Source organism: Dipodomys merriami, unplaced genomic scaffold, assembly GCF_024711535.1.
Source record: "Dipodomys merriami isolate MVZ:Mamm:240054 unplaced genomic scaffold, mDipMer1.0.p SCAF_15, whole genome shotgun sequence".
Taxonomy (NCBI): Eukaryota; Metazoa; Chordata; class Mammalia; order Rodentia; family Heteromyidae; genus Dipodomys; species Dipodomys merriami.
In genome coordinates this window covers 34872000-34878180 of record NW_027202826.1, presented here as the reverse complement: position 1 = coordinate 34878180, position 6181 = coordinate 34872000, and the positions used below count along the sequence as shown (strand labels likewise).

The following is a 6181-nucleotide window of genomic DNA, read 5'->3' as shown; positions in this document are numbered from 1 at the left end:
CCAGGGAGGGACAAATGTGGGACTCTCCTGGGTATCCCTAGGGGTGGCAAGAGACAAAACCACAGAGGTCTGTTCTGGGAGCCAGCCTGGCTCCAGTATTCATTAACCCTGAGCTCTGAAGCTTAGATCATTTTGCTTATATGTGTGCAAGTCCTGGGGAATCAACTTAGGACCTTGGAACTCTCCCTGTCCCTTAAATTTTCTGAAGGCTGGTGCTCCACAACTTGAGCCACAGTCCACTTCCAGCTTTTGGATGGTTAATTTGAGATTTAAAGAAACTTATGGACTTTCCTGCCCGGACTGGCTTTGAACCATGATCCTCAGTTCTCACCACCCCAGTAGTTAGGTTTTCAGGAGTGAGTCACAGTGCCCAACATGGATCTTTTTTTTTGAAATTGCACATGACAGAGTTTCTCTCTGGGCTCATCTCTGCTCATAGCCAATCTGACAAAAACTAATGCAGATTTTTTGGGCAAATGTGTTTTGTGCCTAAAATGTTGTCTATTTTGGAGAATGTTCCATGTGCTGCTGAAAAGAAAGTGTATTGTGATGCTGCTGGGTGAAATATTTGGTAGATGTCTGTTAAGTCTAGTTGGTCTATGCAGTTGTTTAGATCTGAGGTTTCTCTGTTGAATTTTTGCCCGGTTGATCCAGTGGGGATAGTGGTGTATTAAAGTTCCCAACAATTAATGTCTTTGGATCTATGTGAGATTTGAGGAAAAGTAGTGTTTTTTGGATAAATTTGGGTGCTCCATTGTTTGGTGAATAGATATTTAGGAATGTAATATCCTCCTGAAGGAGAGATCTCTAATTAGTATGTAGTGACCTTCTTTATCTCTTCTCGCTAATTTTAATTTGAAGTCTATTTTATCTGATATTAGGATTGCAACTCCTGCCTATTTATGGGGGCCATTTGCTTGGAAGATTTTATTCCAGCCTTTCACTTTCAGAATATTTTTGTTTTTATGGGCAAGAATTGTCTCTTGAAGGCAGCAGATAGAAGGATCTTGCTTTTTAATCCAACTAGACAGTCTATGTTGCTTAATTGGATAGTTAAGTCCATTGACATTGAGAGTTAGGACTGAAAGGTATTTGGGAGTTCCTGCCATTTTATCCACCTTCTTGGGGGCTGTGACAGCTAGGTTCTTCCTATGATTCTTGGATTCTCTGTTTGGGTGCAGTTTCTTGTTCTTTGTTGTGCTCTTGTTGGTTTTCTATGTGTAAGACATCTTTAAGTATCTTCTGTAGGGCTGGTTTGGTAGAGATGTATTGTTTCACTTTTTCTTTACTATGAAAGGTTTTTATTTGACCTTCTGTCATTATGAAGGAGAGGTTAGCTGAGTACAGTATTGTTGGTTGGTAGTTATTTGTCTTTAGGGCATGGCATACATCATTCCAGGCTCTTCTTGCTTTAATTGTCTCTGCTGAGAAATCTGAGGTAATTCTGATTGGTTTCTCTTTATAGGTGATTGATCTTTTCTCCTTGACAGCTTTAAGGATCCTTTCCTTGGTCTGAATTGATCCTGCATAGATTATAATGTGATGATGGGATGTCTGGTTCTGGTCTTGTCTATTTGGGGTGCTAAAAGTTTCTTGTATCTGAATAGGCCTATCTTTTTGCATGTTTGGGATCCTGTTAAATAAATTTCCTAGTCCACTAACTTCTGTCTCTAGGTGTTCCTCTACACCCATTATCTTCAGATTAGGCCTTCTGATGGTGTCTTCTAAATGTTGAATAGATCTATCATATTTCTTGGATTTGTCTTGAATAGTTGTCTGTTCTTTCTCTATAATATCTAAGCTGTCTTCAATCTCCGAGATTCAATCTTCTGCATGGCCTAACTTACTGTCAAGACTTTCTACTTTGTTTTTATTTCTTTCCTTCTATTTGGTCAGCATTTATGGCTTCAAATTCTTTGTTGGAGCTTTGTTTTAGATCTTGTATGAACTTCTTTACTTCCTTAATTTGGTTTTCCGTGTTCATTCTCAAATTCCTTAGTTGATTGGTTATGGATTCATTGGACTTCCCTTCCTTCTGATGGGCTCCATTCAACTTTCCCTTTGTGGCCTCCCTGGTTTCCTTCAGCTTTTGGATTCCATGAATGCTTCCATTGGTCTTTGTCTATTCTCATCCCACTCATACAATTTCTGTATTAATCTTTGGTTAGTCTCATCATGCTCATGAAATTCCTGTATTAATCTTTGGTTAGCCTCATCTCGTTCCCTATCACGCTCACAAAAATATGGAATGTTTCATGAATTTGCATGTCATCCTTGCACAGGGGGCCATGCTAATCTTCTCTGTATAGTTCCAATTTTAGTATATGTGCTGCCGAAGCGAGCACATAATGCAGATTTTTTTAAGAGGAGCATCTCTGCACATCTCACTGCATAGAATTCTCAGTAGATTGTGTGTGTGTGTGTGTGTGTGTGTGTGTGTGTGTGTGTGTGTGTGTGTGTGTGTGTGTGTGTGTGTGTGCCATTTCTGGGCCTTGAACCTTGAATTCAGGTCCTGGGTACTGTCTCTGAGTCCTTCCTTCCTTCCTTCTTTCCTTCCTTCCTTCCTTTCCTTCTTTCTTTCTTTCTTTCCTTCCTTCTTTCTTTCTTCTTTTTCCTTTCAGGGCTAGCACTTTATTACTGAGCTATAACTCCACTTCTAGCTTTTTGGTTGTTAGTTAGAGTTAAGAGTCTGATGGACTTTCCTGCCAGGGCTGGCTTCAAATCATAATTCTCAGATCTCAATCTCGTGTGTAGTTAGGATTAGAGGCATGAACCACTAGCACCCTTCTCAGAAGAATTTTTTATCACCTCTCTAACCAAAATCTGGTCTCAATGGACTTTCCACTGAACAAGTGTAGAGAAAAGGACAGTGCAGAGAAAACCACAGGTGCAGTAGGTTTAAAGAAAGAACCCTTCCCAAGATGGGCCTTGCTATACACCACATGACCACTAGAAAATTCAGAGGAACCCTTCAATAACATCAACTCACTATGCAGGCCTCGGGTTTCTGTCATGTTTAGACATGTTGCTCCGTAATGTGCTGAGTGTTCTGTGCTTGTGAAAGTGGAGGGTACCCATATATCTGAGCACTTCCAGTCTCTTCCCCATCCCTTCCCTGCCCCCTGAGTGCTCAGGCCTGAAGACCCTCTCGCTTTTCTGCTGGCCAGTATTTCTCAGGCTCATCTGGTCACTGGCTTTTCCCTTTGAATTCTAAGGTTTTTCTAAGAGGCATCTCCTTGCTAGGCAGCTGCATACCTGTGGTTCTCTCCTGATGAGCAGAGGTATGCTAGCTGCCTCTAATCCACCATCTTGAATCCATTGCTTCCTTGTAGATGGAGGGTATCTTCAGTGTTCTGTATGCATTGCAAACAATGAAGGATGAATTCTATTACTACATGAGCAGGAACTTCAACAGCTGCATTTGTGTCTATAGAGCAATGGATGTTTATGCCAACAAAGTATAGGAAAGAAAACAAACAAAATGTCTATCATTTGAAGGAATAAGTAAAATTATTTTTTTCAATATTCTACCACTATATATCTTGAAATTTTATTTACAAGGGTACTATTGGAAGTAATGTATTATTTGTAAATTCAATATAAAGTCTATTTTATTTTTAAAGTTAATCAATAATTATTTGAATAATGAAAGAACTCTAATATATATGATAAGGTATATATAATGTATAATACATATAGTATATATCTGATATAGAGCTTAACTATATACAATATTGTTTTGAAATGCCTTGTATGAGTAAGATTTGCTTTGGCAGAAGATATGAAAATAAAAACTTTTAAGTTCTCCAAGCAAAGGAATAAAATATTAAATAAAATAAAATAAATAAATAAAATAAAATAAAATAAAATAAAATAAAATAAATAAATAAATAAAATAAAATAAAATGATGGGAGCTGATAACTCATGCCTGTAATCCTAGCTACTCAGGAGGTTGAGATCTGAGGATTGTGATTCAAGGCCAACTCAGGCAGGAATATCCATAACACAAATATATCCAGTTAACCACCAAAAATCTGGAAGTAGGGCTATGACTCAGCTGGTCAAGCACTAATTCTGAGCATAAAAGTTAAGGGTCAGTGCTCAGGCCCTAAGTTCAAGGCCTCAGACTCATACACACACATACATGCACACACACACACACACACACACACACACACACACACACACACACACACACACACCACACATGGAAGGTGATACAGGTGGCAAACACCTATAATCAGTTATATGGAAGGCTCAGCAAGATGCTGGCCCAGGAAAATGATGGGGTGTGAGTCATGTGTTAAAGCTTCTGCCTTGCAAATAAAAAGTTCTTGAGTTCAAACCTCAGTTTTGCCATATTCATGTTTTCAAAGCTCAGACATGTGAAAATGTCTAATATGCTACCTGAAAACTGATACATAGCAAATCACCAAGAAAATCGGGACAATGTTGAAAACAAAAAAATGATTAATTTATTTAGAGACCTTCAATGAAGTTCAGTAATTAAATTATCATAGTATAATACAAAAATAAGCAAATGATCTAGGAAGCAATATTAAACAATGAAGATACACATTTAGAGAAGTAAAGATAAGCTAGCAAATGAATTTGGTGCTGCACACATGTGAGGAGGAGATGCAGATGTATTGATTAATGTGTGACACAGGACAGCTGGAAACAATTTGGCTGTAATAATCAATTTGTGATGAACTGTAAAGGTAATTGTCATTTAAAAAATAATTTTGCGCTCTCTGCCTTTTTCTAGCTCTCTCTCTCGCTCTCTCAGTTCTTTTCTGCTCTCTCTCTCTCTGCTCTCTCTGTTCGTTTCTAGCTCTCTGCTCTCTGTTCGTTTCTAGCTCTCTGCTCTCTCTGTTCGTTTCTAGCTCTCTGCTCTCTCTGTTCGTTTCTAGCTCTCTGCTCTCTCTCTGTTCATTTCTAGCTCTCTGCTCTCTCTGTTCGTTTCTAGCTCTCTCTCTCTCTCTCTGTTCTTACCTCTCTCTCTGCTCTTTTCTAGCTCTTTCCTCTCTTCCCAGCTCTCTCATTCCCAGGCCTTTCCCAGCCACGTGGAGTGCCAACCTTGCCTGGTCCCAGCAGGTCTACTGAATAAACCTAACTCTTTTTAAAAAACCTAAAAAATAATAATAATAATTTTGCCCAGCACCAGTGGCTCATGCCTATAATCCTAGGCATGCAAGAGGCTGAGATCTGAGGATAGAGGTTCAAAGCCAGTCTAGGCAGACAAGTTCGAGACTTTCAACAAGCAAAACACAGATGTGGATCTATGGTCACACTGTAGTGCACCAGCCTTGAGCAAAAGGCTAAGGGACAGCATGCAGGCCCTGTGCTCAAGTTTTAATAGCCTCCAGTATTGGCACAAAAAGACAGAAAAGGCACAAGTCCCAGATGAAATGGGTTCATAGACATAAGCCATTCAAAAGTCTTGTAAACAAGAAAGTGGTAATCAAACAGAAGGTGAGGGAAACTAGGGGCAGACCTTGGGTTTATGAGGGAAACTGGGCCTAGCTGTTAGGTTTTTGGACCAGGGGCTCTTTCTACAGTACAGTTCTTTCCACTCTGTGATACAGTTCATTTGCACAAAATCTATACAAGATTTTCTGCAACTTTTTCTAAATGTATTATTAATTTATTTCATACCATCATCAAAATGCCTGAAAAGCAAGATTATTTGCACTCCAGTAAAAAAGGAATTACCAAGGAGGGCTTTATCTTTATTTCTTTTTTCTTTCTTTCTTTCTTTCTTTCTTTCTTTCTTTCTTTCTTTCTTTCTTTCTTTCTTTCTTTCTTTCTTTCTTTCTTTCTTTCTTTCTTTCTTTCTTTCTTTTTGCTCCAGTCCTGGGACTTGAACTCAGAGTTTAGTTTCTGTGCTCAAGGCTAGTGCTCTACCACTTGAGCAACAGTACCACTTTCAGCTTTTGGTTGGTATATTGGAGTTTCATGCACTTTTCTGCCTGAGTGGGCTTTGAACTGCAATCCTCAGATCTCAACCTCCAGAGTAGATAGGATTCCGGATGTGAACCACCTGTGCTCACATCTGTTTTGGAGAATGATTAGGGTAGGAAAAATAATCAGTTAAGGGTGGAGTTCAAATAATTCCTGAGAGAAGAAATGGAGGTGCAAACAAGGAATGCAAGAGTGGAGACAGAAAGAGGAAGGAAG

At 39.1% G+C, this 6181-nt stretch overlaps 1 non-coding gene across 1 annotated transcript; it reads right to left on the bottom strand.

Moving 5' to 3' along the window:
- Positions 1-2237: 2237 nt before the first annotated feature.
- On the bottom strand, positions 2238-2345 carry LOC138827054 (U6 spliceosomal RNA). Its single transcript, XR_011371930.1, has one exon. It is a non-coding gene; the product is annotated as a U6 spliceosomal RNA (small nuclear RNA).
- Between the last annotated feature and the right edge of the window lie 3836 nt (positions 2346-6181).